Genomic DNA, 20,285 nt, shown 5'->3' with positions numbered 1-20,285 from the left:
TCTCCATGGCTGAGCTGAGAGCGCAGCACAGGCATGTTCTTCAAATTGGAGTCAACAATTATTCCACACATGGCACAGGATGGAGCTGAAAAAAAATAGAAGGAAGTGACAATCTGCCAAGTGGTGTGTAAACATGATGGCAGCCTGAAAAGATTCCCAAAGATATTCTTTTACTGACATTATGTCTTCAAAGCATTTTTCTTACCTTTAAAAGATGCAGTCTGTACTTCATTGATCAAAATTACTCATTTACTCATCAGAAAGAACTTATGTGTATTTTTTCCTTCAAATGATGAAAATATGCCTTTAATTGTCAGCCTGTTCTTTTAAGTTCTTCAAAGCCTTTTGATGTTTACATTTTTGTAATGAACTTTCTTATGCACTTTTATGTAAATAATTACTGTTTTACATTCTTTTCTGGAAGAGGAGAAATTTGATGGACTGTTGGTTTGTCCAGTGTCATTGGAGAGGTGGCACTTTCATCCTCCAATCCACTGTCACTTTTGAAAGTCTGTAAATGTTGGAGTCAGAAAATAAACTTCCCTTCTTTATACCTTGGAAGTTCCAGCGTGCATGTTGTTTTATTTCATGTCCTAGAACAACATTTAATTATGAATTATTTTTGCTCAGAAGCAGATTTCGTGGCTATGTTTGGTGTTAGGCTTTGTCTCTGGTTCATTCAGATGGCTGTGAGGTCTCTGATACCTGGAGTTCACTCTTGTCACCAATTTCAATGTCAGCTTGGGAACTCGGCCTCTGCTCCTCCCTGAGTGGCCAATGACTCTGAAAAAGGTTCCTGGATAAAGTGACCTCTGCCCAGCCACACCAAGAGCTGAGGAAGGACACTTTGGACATTTTCAGTCATCATTTGCATTTTTAAGTGGGATTTTAGAAATTGGTTCCCATCTTGGGCTCCCTTCCCTCCTCTTGTCCTGCGTACACGAGGGAGCTCCAAGTGGGATTTGCCGGCTCCCTGGCACACGTTCTGTTTGCCTGTCTCCTGCCACAGCCACAGAAGCAGGAGCAGATGTTGGTAGAACATTCCTGAGTGTCGTTCTGGGGTGTGCAGCCAGACATTTGTCAGGCTGCTTTGATTTCCTGAGGACTGCAAGGCAGGTTCTGCTGGATAATTCCCATCTGCGACTCTGAGCTGCTCCTGCCAAATCCACCCCAAGCCTCCAAGGAAGATTTCCTCCTCCAGATTTTTTCTCAAGGCTACTTTTTATTAGTTTTCTTCAAGAAATCTTCTTTTCTTTTTGTTTCCCCTTGTTAACACAGCTATGAAGATGGAGAGAGGCAGGGTTAGGAGTAAGGAAAAGATGCACATTCCCAAAAGACAGCCACATTCTTTGCCACCTTAGTGTTTACAAGTGCTGCTAAAGCCAGCAAAATCACAAAGATTTCAGCAAAAGATTTTTCTATCCTCCCACAGCTGAAGAAACATCATCATTTAAATACATTATATACATGTCAGATATAAACTTCCTTTTTGGTCTAAGTGCCTTCAAACCATTTTCCAAAGGACTTCTGGAAACAGCAAATAACTTTTTTTGCATTTGTACATAAAAGATAAAGACATATTTTTCAATGCCTTAAAACACCCTTCAATTTCACCCTTCCCCATTCAAAGTCCAAGTGGACTTTGTTTTGTTCACTCACTCCATATCTGAATTAGTAAATAAAGTACAATTAAAGTCTTATTGCTGAGTATCACCTTTGAATAGAATAAGCCAAAGTTTTGCATGAGATTGGAAATGTTTCCAGATTTAGAGAAATTTTTAGGTTAAATGGGTTAAGGCATTGTCTCAAAACTAAAGGAAGCTTTCCAAATGCTTTCTTCATGAATAAAATCATATTTGAGCATGGGGCAGGAATTAGGTAGGTTTTTTTCTGCAGGGAGAAAAAAAACTGGAAAAAGCCATTTTCCCCATGCATTTTCTATAGGACTCTTATCTAGATGTTAAAGTTTGGCTAAGTGATTCATTTAGCTTATCTCTGTCAGTGAAGGAGATGCCCAAGCTGTGGCCTTGGATAAACACCACACAGATGGGAACACCGGGAGCACAAGCCCTGATTTTGCAGGGCTTGCCGGGTTTCCCTCCCAACACCTGGCTCGTTTGCAAGTGCTTTAACGGGATCTAAGGCAGGGGCTGGAAAGGCCCTTTGTGGGTGGGCTGTGCCCCGTGGGGAAGGGTGCATCCCTGCTCCATCCCTATCCCCACCCCCTTTCCATTCCCATGTCCATCACCCTTCCCTCTTCCCTTCTGCATCCACTCCCTATTCCTATCCTCATTCCCATTCCTGTACCTCCATCTGTTCCCATCCGTATTCCCTTTCCATCTTCCCACTCTCATTCCCCTCCCCATTCCCATTCCCACTTCTTTCCTCATCCCCATTCCCCTCCCATCCTCAGCTCTTTCCCTGTCTCCATTCCCCTCCTATCCCCATCCCTTTTCCTCTCCCCAGTCCCATTCCCATCCTCATTCCCTTTCCCCATTCCCATTCCTTCTCCCCACTCCCCTCCCGCCCCTTTCCCTCTCCGCATCCCCAGTCCTGTCCCCGCCGGGTGCGGAGGCGGTGCGGGAGCGCCCCCTGGTGCCCCACGGCCGCAGTCCAGGTGCGCCCGCGGCCGCGCTGGGAGAGCACCAGGGAACAGCAGGGGAACAGCAGGGGACAGCCAGGGGGACAGCAGGGGACAACCAGAGGGACAGCAGGGGAACAGTAGGGGACAGCCAGGGGGACAACCAGGGGGACAACCGGGAGACAACGAGGGGAACAGCAGGGGACAATCAGGGGAACAGCAGGGGGGGAACCAGGGGAATAGCAGAGGACAACCAGAGGAACATCAGGGCACAACCAGGGGGACAACCGGGGGACATCAGGGGAACACCAGGGGAATAGCAGGAGACAACCAGGGGAATATCAGGAGACAATCAGGGGAGCACCAGGGAGAGCACCAGGGAGAGCATCCGGAGAGCATCAGGAGAACATCAGGAGAACATCAGGAGAACATCAGGAGAGCACTGGGAGACAACCAGGGGAGCAATCGGGGGAACAGGAGGAGACAACCAGGGGAGCACCAGGTGTCACAAGGTGTGCACAAAGGCTGCACCAAGGGAACCCCAGGTGTGCAGGATGCACTGCCAGGTGTTCCCTGTCCCTGTGCATGGCAGGAACTCAGCCACAATGCCACTTGTGTCCCTTCCCTGCTCCTCCAGGGGTTGGGAAGGGCTGAGGAAGGTGCACATCAGTGAATTCTCGAAATGCAGAATCCCCCATCTGTCCATCTGGCCAGTTCCTGTTCACAGAGCATTGAGAAGCAGCACCCTCAGCAGGCTCCTCTCCACTCCCTGCCCTCCAGCCCAGGGGCACACAGAACCCTATGGAATCCCAGCCTTTCCTCCCTTTGCTCACCCCCACCCTGACACATCCAAGCACACCTGACACCCTCCTGCTCATGGGAATCCAAAGTTTTCCAAGGAAGTTCAATATTTTCATAGTCAAATCCTAGGGGAAAAAAAAAAAAGTTTATCTTATGATTCATCCTAAATATTGAAAGTGTAAATTTATTGGGAAAAGAGCTAAACCATTTCAGAGAGGCAAAGTCCTCAGCCTCTCTTGTTTCCATTACACGGATCAGAAAGTGTGACTGTTGTGCATAAGAAAAAGGTAAGTCATCTTCATAAATATCTCCAAAAGGCCATTTAGCTCCATCAGCAAACAAGGGAAATGAGCTATTTAGCATAGTTTAGCGAGTGAGTTTTCATTTCAAGGTTGAATAATGGCTTAAAAAAGAAAAACAAAAGAGGCTTTGAAACTTTTCCTAACCTTCAGCTCCACTAAACATGAAAACTGACTGCTGAATTCAGGGGAAGTGACCTATTTCTCAACACTTCAAAAAGCTTAAAACTGTGCAAATGACATTGACAAAAACATGTTACTTAGCTTCCTTTACACAATATGGTGAAAATCAAGTCAATATGAACTCCATTACAGGCAAAAGGCCTAAAGAACAGAGTTCTCAGAAGAAATACATTTCTCTTAAACTTATTCTTGATTTTATTTCTTATTTTAAAGCATCTGCCCCAATGTGTGTTATGAAAAACTGATTCCCATTTTGGAGGCAAAATGTGTCCATTTGATGGTGGGGTCAGTTACAATTACAAAATAAATTAGGAAGTTTTTCCTGATATTGCTTTTCAGTCTAAATTTTGCACCCAGCACTGCCACCACCAGGAGAAAAAATATTTTGGTTACACATGGAAGAACAACACAGTCAACATTTTACCTGTTTTGTACTTAAGTAAAAGCCAGACTTGAGTACAAAATATTGCAGAGTTCACACCAAGGCATTCAGGTTATCTGGTGCTTTCCTAGTACACTAAAATACCTGGGTTTTTAAAAGCCCCTAAGTAACTAACTCCAAACCATTTTCTACACTATTTGTTTTCTTAGCAATGCTTTGTCAAAAACAGCCTTGAGAAATGAAGGAAATTAATTGAATTAAAGGATTCTCAATTAAAAATTGGCTAATTTTTACAGTAACTAGCAAACCTTTCTCCAATTCAAGCTTAATTCCAGACAAGATCTCTAGCAGCTCCACTTCTCTAAAGATGCCCATGGATAATTTTTGAATTTTGAAATAAATAGCAGATACGATCTTCTTACCCTAATTTCCCCTGCATCCTTTATTCCCATCTGCTATCAGAGCCTTCCTAGGTCTGACTGACAGAAAGCAAACTCTGGAAGCTGGAGCCTTATTGAAAACACAGTCAAAGTGACTGAGAGTCAGGAGAAACCAGTGCAAGCTTCAAGTCACTGCTCAGAGCTGGGTTTTTACAGATGGAACATGGCACAGGCAGACAGCTTTGTGTGATTCCCCTTTTCCTGGGGCAGGGAGGGGTGTCTGTGCAGGGTGGGGAGCCCTGGGCTTGCTTCTCCTCCTTCCCCAGCACCACTCATGGTTTGCTCAAGCAAAATGTCTGTTGTAACCACACAGGCTAGTGAAGAAATTGTCAAACTGGGCTTCCAAAAGCCACACCTATCCTTGTTCACAGCCAAAACAGTCAGGATTAAAACCTGGGAGCTCTAGATTCTCTCCAAGAAGGCAGATCAGGGAGGCAAAAACTGTGGCTGCAAGCCCAAACCCTGGGCTCAAAGCCATGGCCTGGGCCATGCCTCCAGGGCAGCTCTGAGCCCCAGCTGGGGCCGTGGCCAGGGGGGCTCCCAGCACTGCAGGGATGGTGCCACTCAGGAAATCACCTTTCCCTCATGTTCAAAGGACAGTCCCGACACAGCCTCGTGGACTCTCTTTGGTTTACTTCTCCATAAACCTTTGATTAAAGCCTAGACCTGTAAGGAAATTCATGTTCTCTGGGCTTTAGTTCACTTTCTGGAGCTCTCAGGAAAAGAGTTTACCAAGGACTGAGGCCCAGGTTGGAAACATTGCTGAGTGCTGCTCACAGCTCTGCCTTACCTTCCTCAGAAAGTTGTCTGAAAAGAAAAACCCTTGAGCTCTTCCAAGTTTGTTTTGATTTTATGTAACTGCTCATTTTAATGTGGCTTCTCCTGCAAGTACAATCAGATCATGCTGATGTCCGTAGCCTCAGGCAGTCCAAATTTCCTGGCACAACAATATTACAAAGATAGAGAGAGAGAAAATAGCCATGAGCTCCTTGTCATCTGCAACTGAAAGAGCAATGAGAGAAACATGGAACAGTTTGGATTGAAGGGACCTTAAACCCATCCAGTGCCACCCCTGCCATGGCAGGGACACCTTCCACTGTCCCAGGCTGCTCCAGCCTGGCCTTGGGCACTGCCAGGGATGCAGGGGCAGCCCCAGCTGCTCTGGGCACCCTGTGCCAGGGCCTGCCCACCCTGCCAGGGAACAATTCCTCATTCCCAATGTCCCATCCAGCCCTGCCCTCTGGCACTGGGAGCCATTCCCTGTGTCCTGTCCCTCCATCCCTTGTCCCCAGTCCCTCTCCAGCTCTCCTGGAGCCCCTTTAGGCCCTGGCAGGGGCTCTGAGCTCTCTCTGGAGCCTTCTCCTCTCCAGGTGAGCACCCCCAGCTCTCCCAGCCTGGCTCCAGGGCAGCTCCATGGCTTCTCCTGGGCTCTCTGCAGCAGCTCCAGGTCCCTCCTGTGCTGGGGCAGCTCTGCAGGTGGGGTCCCCCCTGAGCACAGGGGCACAATCCCCCCTCCCAGAGATGCCCAGCTGGGACAGACACGGGTTCCAGTGGGGCTGGGATGTCCCTCAGTGCAGCTGAATTAATGTTGGTGCCACTGCAGTGCACAGACCCTCAGTGGAAAAGCATCAAATGCCCTGGTGCCCCCCAGCTCCCAGCTATCTCCCTACAGACACCCAATTTCTGGCAGCTGTGGAAGAGCCCCTTAGCCTCTTTTTCCCCTGCTAATTTCCTAACACACTGATGATTTTCCATTAGATTTGCCAGACAGACTGACACCTTTAAAGCAGTTACATTCCTGCAGGATTCAGGCCAATCACAGGCAGGTGAGAGACACTTTGGCCCCTCAACTAAGACTATGGAACTTTGATAGCACTCAGAAAGTTTGATAGCACTCAGAAGTTTGATAGCACTTCATGACTCAGAGGTCATGGAGCTTGTAAAATGACCACAGAAGATTAAAGAAAGTCAATTATGAATGATGGGAAGAAGTCAGGAAAACATTTTGTCTCTGTGCAAAATTTAACTCCTTACTTTTCTCTTACAACTATAAAAACTCGCTGTTTGAGTGTTTACAGAAAGCACATTTTAGTTGTGCATCCATCAAGCTGATCACCCCATTTAATTAGGAAGGGTAATGCACACCTTCAGAGGAGCCCAGCAGGCTTCCAGAGAAACTGAGGACAACAGCAGCTGGCATTACTGATAGCTCTAGCATAGATTAAAGAACCCCTCTTTGAAAACAAACACTTTTATAACCCCTTTTCAGAGCAAAGAGCATCTAGAAACCTCATCGCTTTTTGACAGACTGTTTTGCAAAATCCCTTCTGTGTCACTTGTTATATGATGTATGTACATATCTCAGCACAGCCAGTGATACATCATCTCTATCACTGCAGCCAGTGCTGCTTTGTTTGTACAAAAGCTTGGTTGTGGACTGAAATGATAAAAAGATGAACATTAAGCCCTGGTTACAGATAAGAGTGCAACAGTGCTTCAGAAGAAACAGAAAGTCTTTGAAGTTGCTGAGAAAGTTGAACAAATGTAAACCCAAAACACAGCAGCCCCCCAGCCCCACCTGCCATGCCTTTTTTTTTTTTGGCTTCTCCCCTGCTGTGTACATAGAGAAAAATACAACAGTTCAACAATGAGCAACAATCCTTTCACATCAATCAACAGTTATGCTTTGAAATAATGTTGGTGTATTAATTCTTCAAAGCCAGACATTGGACTGAATACGCTTTGCAAAGAAAGCTGTGATCTGCTACAGACACCCTTCAAAAGCCAGGAGCACTGTATGAAAATAAGGCAACATTAAGAGTTCAGAACTCCTCATTCTTGTGGACATGAGGAGAAAGAACATGAAATAATAAGTGTTTGGAGTTTTGAGGTTGGACTTTGCAAACACCCAAGATGTGAGGATGAATTGTTCACCTGCTTAAGGAAGGAATGTATTTGACCATTTTCTGTGAGGATAGACAAAATTTCTTTCAATCCAACTGGAAATGAGGCCATTCCCATGTTACAGAGGAAATGTGCATGTGATGCTCTGAAAGAGGAGTTTGCCACATTCTCATCAACAACCACTCAAAAAAGAATGATGGAGCTGGATTTTTGCCTTGTTCCCAAGTGTAAATTTCTAAAGGGAGAATAAGGAGAGAGTCCACTGTAGAAAATACATCCATTTAGGCAAAGAGTATGTTTTAAAAACCAGGATTTTATCCCTGCCTGGATGGGGCAGCCTGCTCTAGTGCATAAATTCTATCATTCTCTAGTGTTATCAGCAGGACTTCCCAGGATCACAAAACCTTGGAGGACACTGTAGAACCCTGAGTCACAAAACAGCAGGATGGCAAAGCTGCTTCCCAAAATGCTCAGATCCTGTTCACTTCAAATGTAAGCCAGTGAATCACTCATTTTGGCACATGTTTGATGGGTGCTAGAAAAATAAATCCCATTTTCCATTCCTGCCAATGGCTTTCACAGCCATCCCAAGAGCCCAAGCTCCATGCTGAGTGTTGGCTGCCTTGTTCCCAATGTCCACCACTCCTCATCCCCAGTGTCCACCACTCCTCACCCCCAGTGTCCACCACTCCTCATCCTCTGTTTCAAGCAAAATGAGGCCAACCTGACACAAGCAGGACAACTCAAGTGAGCCCAGGTGTTGTGGGAATCTCCTCCAGAGGTTCCTTCTGCTGCTTCATGGCAAGCATCCTTCTGCTGGCTGCCATGGGCATCAGAACAGGCCTTGGAGGCCTTAATTCCTGCAGGGAAAAATTCCAGTATGACCCTTGTCTCTACAAATAATTCCTTCTAAAAACACAACTCACTCCAGAGAAAATCTTTTACAATTCTTTCTTTTCCCTTACTTATCTCACTGGGATTACAAATACCATTTCAGTTTCTATTCCAGTTCTCTGGAACCTCAAGGACACCATGGAAACACATCCCCCTCCCATAGATTGTTTGGAGCTGGCTGCACAACTTCCCATCTTGGGTCAGGTGACCATTTGCCAGCCATTACTGAGGTGTCTGAGAGCTTTCTCTGATCTCTGATATTCCCCTGCTATCTCCAATTCCATTTCACACATCACAATCCATTTGTAGCACGATTTTTCTTTTCTCCCCACTGTTCCTTTTTTTGCTGCCATTTCATTTTAGACCAAATTAAAGCAGGATTATTCTTTTGTATTTGGGGGTTTTTGACATGTAAGAAAAATATGTCTTCCCTTTCTTTTTATAGGATGTATGAATTTCAAGTGTAAACTTGACTTACTTGCTCAAGTATACTATTTAACAAAAAAATTCTCTCTCTTATATATATATTATACAAAGCAGAGAGAAAAAAAAGAAAATCCATTTGTTCATGTAAATTACACAGAGAAAATTTGCAAATACTAAAATATAAATAATTAGAATAAAATAGAATAATAAATATTATTTGGTATAGAACCATAGTTTTACTTAAATAATTTGAATAGAACAAGTTCAAACAAGTGGTATCTAATTTATGAAAATAGATTCAGTAGTAGCTGACACTTACCTCAAATCCACAACTTCAGATTAGTCACTTTACCAATTTTGTTCAATAATTTCTGAAGGATTCCACAGACTCTGTGTAATTCTATTATGCCATGACTCACAGCTGATGAATGTTCTTCCAATTCTCACTCCTGCAGAAATAAAATTTATGAATGAAGTGATTAGTTCCTAAAAAAGATTTTTCTTTCTAGTATTGTAGAATCATTTTAAAACAGACCACAGTTAAAGTGTCGACGAGCTAATTAATATGAAAACTTCAAATTTATTAACCAGAACCTGCCTACATAGAGAAGGTAATTAGTCTTGGTTATATATAATCACTAGTCTTGGTTATATATATGTGCATACACACATATAGAAGATATAGTCAGTATATTCTATTGAATTATTTCATTAACTTAATGAGGAGGGAGGAAAAACCACAGCCACCTCCACCTTCTACCAATCACACAGAAAATTCTTCAAATGCTATTGGAAAAGCCATGGAATTCTGTGAAATAACATGGGCAGTGCTACCTATCCACTTTGGGAACACACCACCTCCAGACAAACAAGGTTCCTTAGGAGCATTTTATGCCAGATTCCATCTCTGTGCAAATGTTCCAATTTACATGGGATAAAGCTGTAAGAAGTAAGATTTTTTTTTTTTTGCTGTTCTGATAGAAAAGCAAGAAAAAAAATTAATGTCTTATTACATTTTAATGCTTAGCTTGTGGAAAACTCAGTCAATAATAAGATTAAATCCAAATCCAATCCTAAGGGGTGAGAATAGGAGTTTTGTTTCTCACCCCTTGCATTTTTTGGTCGCTACCAAGAGCTTTGTTAACAAGTGACCTCATCCTGTCTCTCCAGACTGTTCCTACACTTCCCAAGCATTTCTGCAGCTCTCTGCCCACTACTGAAGATTGTTTTCTATCACTTCATTTTTTCATTTTTTTTTTCATTTGCACCAAATCCTGGTTTTTCCACCAGCTCAATGAAAATTATCAATGCTTCAGCAAAATCAAAATATGCAAAACCCAACAGTAAAAAAAAAACCCAACCAAACATCTCCCTATGCCCAACACGCTTTGCTAATTATTGAATTTGTCTTTATTTCCAATTCCAGCAGCTGAGTTTTTCTCTGTCAGGCGTGTAGAAGAGCCCAGCACCACGGCTTCATTTCTGTGCTTAATTAGCTGCAAAAAATAGAAAATCACCTCTCAAGCTGCTCTTTGGTGAACTCTGTTTTTATTGTGAATACATTTCTCTAACAAGTACCAACAGTTGAGTTAAAATTTCTATTCAGCACACATTTATCCCCTGGTGCACCTGCAAAAACGTTTTTTTAAGAAGTCAGAAATTAGCAATAGATTCCATTTTAATTACAAGAAGCAGCAAAACTATGAACTTTTATCAAATCAAAAATGGGCAAATAATTCATTTTTTATTTTGACAAGGCTTAACTGAGCTGTGAACAGTCCACTTTGCCCTACATTGCCCTGAAAAGTTGAACCAAAGAACATTTCTGTGATAGCTTGAATGGACTTAACCACCCACCAATTTGCAATCCAAACGCAATAACAACATCCTTTCCCTGTTATTTGTATGCTATATTAGAATATCCCAAAATACTCCTAAAGCCACCTCTAGAACACTTCAGTAGGAGCATTAATAACCTTTAAGCAAAGTTCTGTGTTGCCAAAACCACTCTGAAGTAATATTTTAGCACCAGCTTTCTCTACAAGAGCAATGGGGGTGATTATAACTCAATTACAGACAAAGACAGGACAGGTACAAGGGACATTCTTTTTTTTGTCTCTTCTAGGAGAAATCAGATCTAGCTGTGAGGGCTTTGTATAAATGAGGGAAAATTACACCTCTGTGTTACTTGCTTTTGTTTTCTTCATCACAACCACCCTGAGCAGCCCCTGACTCCATGTGCTCTACATGGCAGGCAGAATTTGGCAATAAAGCAGGTGGGAATCAGTTTCTTTAAGCAGAAAAAGCCAATTCTTTATTGTATAGGTGGTATTTTATTGGATTATCAGGAGGCACTGTGTCAAATCTTATTGGTTGATAATACATTCACACTTAGTTCATTGGTCAGTACATGGCATTTTGCATATCTATCAAACTTCTGAATTTTTAGTTATTTATTTTTTCTACTGATTCTCATGAGACAGATCTTATTGTTTATACAGGTGCATTTATTTTACACCCTAGGAATAGATTGTTGTGTTAACAAACTCTCATTCCCAAGGTTGTTTCCACATGGGAACTGCCAAAATATTTAGCTGCACTTTGGACGAAGTGACAGGCCAGCTACTCATTTAGCAGGGCCAGCCTGATTTTATGAGGCCTTTCTTTTATAATACATAGATATAATATATGAATATATATTTATTATATATATATATATATATATATATCTTTTTCTACCTGTCTACAACAGCAGAGCTTCCTTTTTCCATCACATTTCCTAATAAATCCCCAAGAAAAGTCATTCTGCTGTGCTGGCAGACAGTTCTGAATATCTTCTGAATATCTGCTTTCCAGCATTGCTGCCAATGTACAATGACGTGGGTTTTGAATTTGTTGGAAAAGGCTCCACCTTGAGAGCCACAGTGCTGAGAGCTCAGTGCCAGCCTGCCCAGCCCACAGGGCACCACCAAATCCCTGTGGCTTGCTCCTCATTCCAAGGGTTCCTATAATGCCTTAAGTTTTAGCTTTCATATTTTTCAGATTCTGTGCTGCCTGGGTGTGTAGTTCTGACCTAAGTGCTCGTGAGCTCTCTGCACAGGGTAGGGGGACAAAACAATTCCTTGTCCAGCTGGGGACCAAGGACAACCATTACAAGTTTCAGGCCCAAGAGCAGAAGCAACATAGACTGAAGAGAGAAAAACAAGCAGGATGGGACTGCATGGGCTAAAGCTGTAATTGGACTCCAATATGCAAATGGAGCAGAACTGATCACAGTGACAGACCCCATGACCAGGTGTCCATTTTGTGCCCATTTTGGTTCACCTTGGGTGCAGCCCTGGCTGGGCTCTTGTGCTGCCCAAGGTGGATCCATGGAAGCCTTTTAATAAATCCCTATTTTATTCTCTAACCCTGTCCAGCCTCTGTTCTAGGGCAGCCTTCTCAAGGCATCCCCTACAGGTTTCCAAGAGCCACAGGTGCACATGGGTTTGTACTCCTATTATCACTGAGATGCTTTAGAGGATTTGGCTTCTCCTGCCTCTTTTCATGAAGTAATATTACACTTGAAGACTGTGTGTGCTATGAACTGTTTCTTTAGCAAATACCTACCCTACAATCTAAATTATTTTCTCTGTGATCTCATCAGCATCATTAAAATATACCAGACGGATTTATAAGGCCCCTGGAATGCCAGTGCCCTCCTGGGCTGCAGGATGTGCTGTCTGGGCTGACTGATGCAGGTGCAGAGGACACAGAGTAACCAAAACTCAGCTGTCAAAAGGAGAAAAGTATAGGTAAATACATTCTGCAAAGATACCTGCAGAATTCTGATACCTGGGATACCTGGGATAACAAACTGGTTACTGGGAAAAGTTGGTCACCTTGGAGCACTTCATGTTTTGTCATTAAAAGGGATAATAACCCACATACCAATAAACCATTTTAAAAACCAAAGAGGTCTGAAAGTACCTTTCCCAAAGCATTGGCTCCAGCCCAGCCAGTTCAGTAAATAATCGGATTTGAGGATGCAACTTCTATTCCCTGAGGACAGCAGGGGATGTGAAGCATTAATCCAGTGACCTCACACACACTAATCTGTGGATAAAGAGCACCATGAGAACGAAATCAGGGCTTTTCTGTCACAGAAGGATGGGAACAGCTTTATGGAGAAAAGCCACAGAAACCTCTTGCACACAAAAGGAAAAGTGTTCCGCTTAGAACAGAAGTGCTTGGCTGTGTTCAGGGGGCAGCTCTCACAGGGCTGAGATAATTCTCACTGTATTTTTTGACAGGCAATTCACCAAGATTTGATTAAGTTCAGTAATCATTTCTCCAGAATTTATGAAATTCTTAAATGCGGGTGACTGCTTAACAACATGTTCCAGCAAGAAAGAAACTGCCCCAGCCTTTCCAGCAGAAGTTGAACTGTACAGCTCCTTTTCCAGCATTTCTGATAAACATGTTACCTTCTCCTCATGACAATCAGACAATGCCTGTATGTGAATGAAGCCCAGGACAACCTCCCCCTCCAAGGGAGAAGCAGCAATGCTGGATTCCCACCAGAAAAGCTCCTTAGGTCAACTCTGCTCAGGCAGAGAAGAAAGTTGGACTCTCCAAGGAAAATATGCACAACTTCCAGCCTAGTTCAGAAGAAGGCCTAGAAGACCTCTGGGATGTTCTCTGCAGCAAAGCCCTTTCATGTGTGCTCCCTGCCAGTAAAAACACACATCCACCCAATGCCAGCTGTACCAAGAGCCCAGTTCTGCAGACAGAAATGAGACCAAAGGAGGTGAAGCACTGGAGGCTTTCAGGGAGAAAATGATAGGATGTCACTTCCGTAACAGAAACAACTTCCTTGGTATTCTTTTCAACCAGAATAAAATAAGAATGAGAAAAATCCTCTGTTTCTAATGACTCTCAACACAGCTGTGAGACACATTTATTTGTGAGACCATCTTTGTGAAAACATGCACTTTAAAGCATGCAGAACACAGTCAACCTTTAAAGAGAGAACAGTCCAGAACCTTAACACAGCAGAGCTGGTGATCTGCCTGAAATAATGACAAACCTTTCTTTGCTGGCTTTTAAAAACCCAAGAAAGCTAATTACAAGGATGACTGATTCTTTGGTTTCTGTGCTTAAATATCTAACTGAAGAATCAGGTGGCTAACCAAGGAAAAGAGAACTACTGCAGGTGCATGCACCCACTACCAAGTATGGCAGGGTATGAGGGAAAGTAAGATTTTTATTTCACAATAAAGAAATAAATCTGATCAATTCAAAGAAACCTGTAAAGGACTGGACCTTAAGATATCATTACAAAATATTAGCAATATTTTTTTTTGCAGTAGCTACTTTAACTTTAAATATTGTCAACAGATGTTTTTATATCAAGGTTATCATTGGCTTCCTTCATTATTGAAATAGTGTATGTATATGTATATATATATGTGTGTGTATATATATGTGGTCAAGCCACATGTATCACTTTGTATTATCTTGTTAAACACATGCCTCTAAAACATAATGTTAAATAGAAAAAAAAACCCACTGGACAAAGAGAAACACATTAATCATGCACAACTACAAATCTTCCCTTCCTTAATACCAGGAAGGAGTAGAGGGGAGCAGAAATATCTGCTCTTACTTGTAGTATATGAACATTTGTAAAACACAAAGAATAAGTACCTGGCAAAAATACTTGAAGCATCTGAATTAAATAAAATATTTCTCTTTACTGGCTTTAACAGTGAAAGAGATCTGCCTAATTGAAACTCAGGCTTTTTAGTTTTTTAACAAGAAGTGAAAAGATTACTTATTTTTAAAAAAAGCTAAATCAGTACCATAAATACTGTTGAAGATTGCAATGCAAGATGTTTTCCATTACCATCTTTTTGGCAGATCACCTTTGTCAAGTGGGCAGTTTGCCTGATCTCTCTCTTTGAGTGACCACATTCACACCTCCCTGGGAGGGGACATTGCTGATAACAGCCATTGAATGTCCCTGCATGGCTGATAAGAACTATAACATCCCATTGGGAGATGTGAGCCCAGAGGGAGGAGCCAAGCATTCCTACCCAGATATAATCCAGAGGTTTGGAGACACCAGCACGGCTTCTCCATGGGATTCCCCAGAGGAACAGCAGCTGCCTCTCCTTCCACTGGATCTTCAGAGGCAGAATCCATCCTTCTCTACAGGACCCCCTTGCTCCAGCAGAACCACCCCTGACACTGCAGGAGGGCTGCAGCCACATTTCCAATGGGACTGCCACCAGCACCCTGACCCACAGGGTGTCAGGTTGGGTTCTGACTCTGTCAGTGTTGTTCTAGTGTGCTGCATTGTTTATTTTATCCTTTTATTTTTTTCCTTTTCCCTATTAAAGAACTGTTATTTCCTGCTCCCATATTTTTGCCTGAGAGCCCCTTAATTTAAAATTTATAGCAATTCAGAGGGGTGGGGAGGGTTCACATTCTCCATTTCAGGGGAGTCTCCTGCCTTCCTTAGCAGACACCTGGCTTTCCAAACCAAGACAATACTGGAATCTCTGGATAATCACTCTGCCTGTGCTTCTCCACTTGGCCTGGGTGCAATCAGGAAGTTTTCAGTCTCTGTCTTCCTCATCTGATTGCCAGGAGAGCCCTGCTGACATCCTCAGGAGAAAGCAAAGAAACCAGACAACACAAGGCTCTGAACAAAGCACCCATGAGAAAGGCAGAAAGGAAGAAATAGAAGAAAACAAGTTTCCCACTCTCTGTGTCATTTCTCACTCTCTCACCCCAGCTATTTTTGCTTTCACATCCAGCCCTGTGACTTCCCAGAGAGGCTCATCCAACCAATTGTTTTTTCCTGCATTATGACCAAACACAGCTGGGATAAGGCATCACTTTTGCTTCCTCCAGTGAGCCAGTGGATAATGTATACAGAACAATTATTTATTAACAGAGTGCATGGCCTTCAGAATAGGCTCACGATGCCATGAGACCCTGAGCTGGGCTCAAGGACAACCACAGTGTCCACTGAACACACAGCAATGGCAATCAAGGCAAAGGCATTTTTATTCTGCACTGGACAACCCTGTGACACCTGAAGTCTCATGGAGTATTTCAGACCTTGTTCTCTCAGACTGTCTCCTGTGCTGTAGGAAGCTTTGCATGAAGAAAGCTGACATGGAAAAAAAAAAAAAAAAAGTACAGCAATCTGTCTTTTGAGAATGGGCAGGGGAAAACTTTTGTCTTATTTCATATTGAGTTACTGCATTTGGAAATAACTTGGTTTTGTTCACTGTACACACTAAAAACTACTCAAAATGGTTTCATTTAGTTATCACACTACCACAGCAAAGCTCCTGACACCTTATGACTGAATCCCCATGAAAGTCTTATAAACTAATTTCAAAGCACGATTGCAGAAATTGTAGTTTGTTAGGTCTACAGAGCCTAGTGGTCCATGAAAATCAGTGAGCCCAAATTCAAACTGGAAAATATGAACTAAAACTGCACCCTAAACTAACAATGTGCAAACAACAGGACACTAGAAATTATTTTCCACTGATGAAACAAGGCACCCAAGTTTCTGAGTCAGAAGCACAAACTCGTGAAAGAAGGGTAGGTTTTCAATTTGGCACCTTAGAAGTAATTAAAGAGTATCCTAAAATCTAATATGACACAATAGCCAGCAACTAAAGAGACTACAAATGTTCTTCTGCAGTAAAATCCTACTTTTAATGATCATGAAGTTATAAAATCCACAGTGTTCTGCTGCTTATACTGCAGCATCAAATCTCCACTTGGTCTCCAGGTGATGTTAATGAGGAGAATGTATGCTCTTACTGTCAAGCTCAATTTGAAAGAAATCCCAGCCTTACTTTAAACCAAATTTTTAGTTTTTCCACTGTTACTTCCTCCTATCAAAACCAAGGAAAAAAAAAAGCCTGTTCAAAGGAGCCAGAGGAGGAAAAAACACACAGAGCAATCAGCCTCACCTCAGAAGTGGACAGAAATGAAAATTAATGCAGAAATACCAATCAAACAGCAAGCCATTAAAAAAAAAAAAAAAAACAAAAAAAAAACCAAAAAAAAAAAACCCACCAAAAAACCCAGGGTCTACAGAAGATGAGTCACACAGAAAAATCAAATCCCTCAATGGGAGAACCACTGAGATGGAATCTGGGCAGTGAGTGGTAAAGTGCCTTGGTTCTTTTGGAAATGTGTTTCTAACCTACATCAGCCCAGAGGGTCTTTGGAAATCTTTAGAGTTGATGTGTAACAGGCTAGACAAAGAACAAATTGTTCTGGTGACCCTGTTCACTTCTAATACAAAAGTTCAGGCTTCCTTGCAGGTTAATAACAAATGCGATATTCTAGATGTGACATTTTATACAGAAATATTTTTAGCTTCAAGAAAAACAGCATTGCTTGAAGCATATTGTTAAAAACAAAATGCATCCACATTTTTGTAAGGCAAATCAACAGCAATGAAATTAAGCAAAGTGGTGACTCCAATCAGTTATTTCAGAGCAGGGTCCCTTTCAATGCTAATGGGCTGATCACACAGGCACGTGGACATTCTGGCAGGTGACAAATAAAAAGAGTTTGTATATTATGCATTCCATTTAGGAATGTTGTATACACACATGTGTAACCCCAGGTGGTAAACAAGCTGGTTCACATTTCCTGCTGGTAATGTAAAAGCTTTTCCTATTTAGACAAATGATATTGTGCAGAAATGAAGGTTTCAAAAGGAGAAGCGGGCCAGAGGGTGACAGCAGTGCTTCTCCTCAAGGACAGAGCAATCAGTCCAAGCCACGTCACCTAAAGACACACACAACCTACACAGGGAAGAAATTCTTTTATTTCTTTCTTCACTGCTGTCACCAAAAGCCCAGAAAAGGCCAGAGGTGCAATCACTCATGTGCCTCTGCATGGCTGTGCACACCCACACACCCATATACAGAATCCTAAATGAACTGAATTAAACACAAAAGACAAGTAACCAGGTTTGAATTACACCTTTGAGAATAAAGTGAATCAATCAGGGACTTTCACCAAAAGTAGGCAGGTCTACAGAAGCTCACAGGAAGAGAATACCACCAGAATAAAGTACCATGTACACTGCCCCTCAGTGAGGTCAGGTTTATGTCCTGCTTCCCTCCCACTGTGACAGGGACCAAATCTCAAATGTGGGCACACAGAGCACAGTTCCCAGCTATTGTATTTGCTGGGAATGCCCTGACAAAGGCAGAATGATGCATCTGACTCCATGTTCTCAGAAGGCTTTATAATGCTATATTATATTAAAGAATAGTATACTATACTAAAGAATACAGAAAGGATACTTACTGAATGCTAAAAAGATAATAATGAAAACATTATTAAGAGTATTATCAGAGTCCTGACATAGCTTGGCCCCAATTGGCCAAAGAGTGCAAACAACTCACAGCAGAACGCAATGAAACAATCACCTGTGGGTAAACAATCTCCAAACACATTCCACATGTGAGCACAACGCAGGAGAAGCAAATGAGATAAGAATTGTTTTCCTTTTCTCTGAGGCTTCTCAGCTCTCCAGGAGAAAAATCCTGGGCGAAGGGATTTTATCAGAGAATGTGAATGCCACCCCCAGCAGTGAAGAGTCACCTGAGAGGCTCCCAGTTCCCAGTGGTGGCCATCTGGGCAGGTCCATCCCTCAGGCAGCACAGGACTCCATCCTGGAAGGTCAAAATCCAGCAGCAAAGATGCAGAGCTTCCTCATTCATCAGCTTGAGACAGTGAAATGCTCCTGCAGAGGAGTTTATTGAGTGAAAATTTCACTGTGAAATGTGAATGGATTTCTGCAATCTACACAGACAGAGACAGGAATGGAAAACAGATTTACTTTGGAACAACAGGAGTTAGACTGAGACACCTTTCAGTCTGCACAAGCCACCCACCCATCTCTCAGCCAGGAATATCTGAGGAAGAAGGAAAACCATGGATTTCCCCCCAGTTCCCAGGCAATGTTATCACACTAAACTGACTCAGGGGAGGCCACAGCTTCTCTACAAGTATCATGTGCATGGTTGGAAAGCCCTGGAAAACTATTAAGCACCAGGAGAAGAGCACAGATTGACAGAAATCAAATTGTTTTGGTTTTTTTTTTTTTTTCCAAGTCAGCAACCACCTCCTCCAGTGGGCAAACAATGTTCCTTCAACCCCCCCATGTGAACATTCAACATCTAGCTTGGCTTCATGGGATCCACCCTTTGCTGCAACACAGCTCCTCAGTCTCCACCTTCCAGAGCTTCCCAGATTAATTAAGGGGACAACCTTAAGATTTCAAAACACAGATTGAAGCCTTGGGTGTTTAGTTGTTTGCTATTGAATTTCCAAGATACCTCACAGGGTCTGTGGGTAGCTGTGGTGGGTGGGATGCTGCATTCAAGAACCACCTCAGCTGCCAATTCAAAATCTTGAAGGATCATTTTTTTTCAGGAGTAGGCACAGTTCCTAGAATTGTTAGAAAAAAGAAAAGAATGTTGATGAAGCACATTTCACACATTGAGGTTTTTTTTTCTGAACTGTATTTTTCTGTACACCAGGAAAACAGCTCACTTGACTTGAGAGCACTTGATCCCACTTGTCCCAAATATCATGATGTGGTGCCCAACACCAGAATTTTGAATTGCAACTAAGGGACTTTTCTCTCATTCCCATTCAGACTTAAATAATATTGGACAATCATTGCTGAAATATCAAGATGTGAAACACAGTGCAGAGGCTTTGTGATGCCTAATTAGGGATAACCTCAATGGGTTCTTTTTGTGAGTTCTCTCAAGTGACAGTGGAATCACACATCTGACAAATGCAAGCACGAAACCAACATGATAATAAACAAGAAGACAAAAGAGTACATCAGAAGATCCAAAACCCTTTACAGTAGTGTCTGTGGTACTGTTGTAATCAAAATTTGGTGGAGCTGGAGTTGCAACTGGAATGCTGGAGTGGGTGGATAATTCAGAGTGACCACCAAAGAAACAGTGACCTGAAGCAGAATTAATGTCCCAGACAGAGGCAGGAAGAGCTGGTGAAAATCCAAGTGAAAGCCTCCTGCAGCCAGGAGAGGCCAGAGGCCATGGGCACAGCCAGGCACCTGCTTTACAGGGAGGTTTAGTTTCAGACACTGAGAGGGGAAGGGACTGGCAGCAAAATCTCTGGAATAAAAATTAATTTCAAGGCAGCCTCCTGACCGTGTTCCAGTCTATCAGAGCTGGACAGGAAGGGCCTGCACTGCTCTCTTTAATATGCCAGTGTTCCTGAAGAAAAGAAATTTAAATTAAGTGTGCATATTTGCTTAGGAATTGGGATTAATATACATTACTGATCTACTGGTCTTTGCA

General features: G+C 42.6%; 1 long non-coding RNA gene across 1 annotated transcript; it reads right to left on the bottom strand.

The window, feature by feature from the left end:
* Positions 1-218: 218 nt before the first annotated feature.
* LOC143694827 (uncharacterized) lies at positions 219-18,686 on the bottom strand. The gene is made up of 5 exons (XR_013183544.1): positions 18,547-18,686; positions 12,880-13,005; positions 9,230-9,359; positions 3,441-3,507; positions 219-1,278 (listed from the first exon to the last, which is right to left on the bottom strand). It is a non-coding gene; the product is annotated as an uncharacterized LOC143694827 (long non-coding RNA).
* Between the last annotated feature and the right edge of the window lie 1,599 nt (positions 18,687-20,285).

The sequence above is a fragment of the Agelaius phoeniceus genome, chromosome 9 (genome assembly GCF_051311805.1).
Source record: "Agelaius phoeniceus isolate bAgePho1 chromosome 9, bAgePho1.hap1, whole genome shotgun sequence".
Lineage (NCBI taxonomy): Eukaryota > Metazoa > Chordata > Aves > Passeriformes > Icteridae > Agelaius > Agelaius phoeniceus.
Note: the sequence above shows the minus strand (reverse complement) of the source record. Positions and strands in the feature narration are given on the sequence as shown.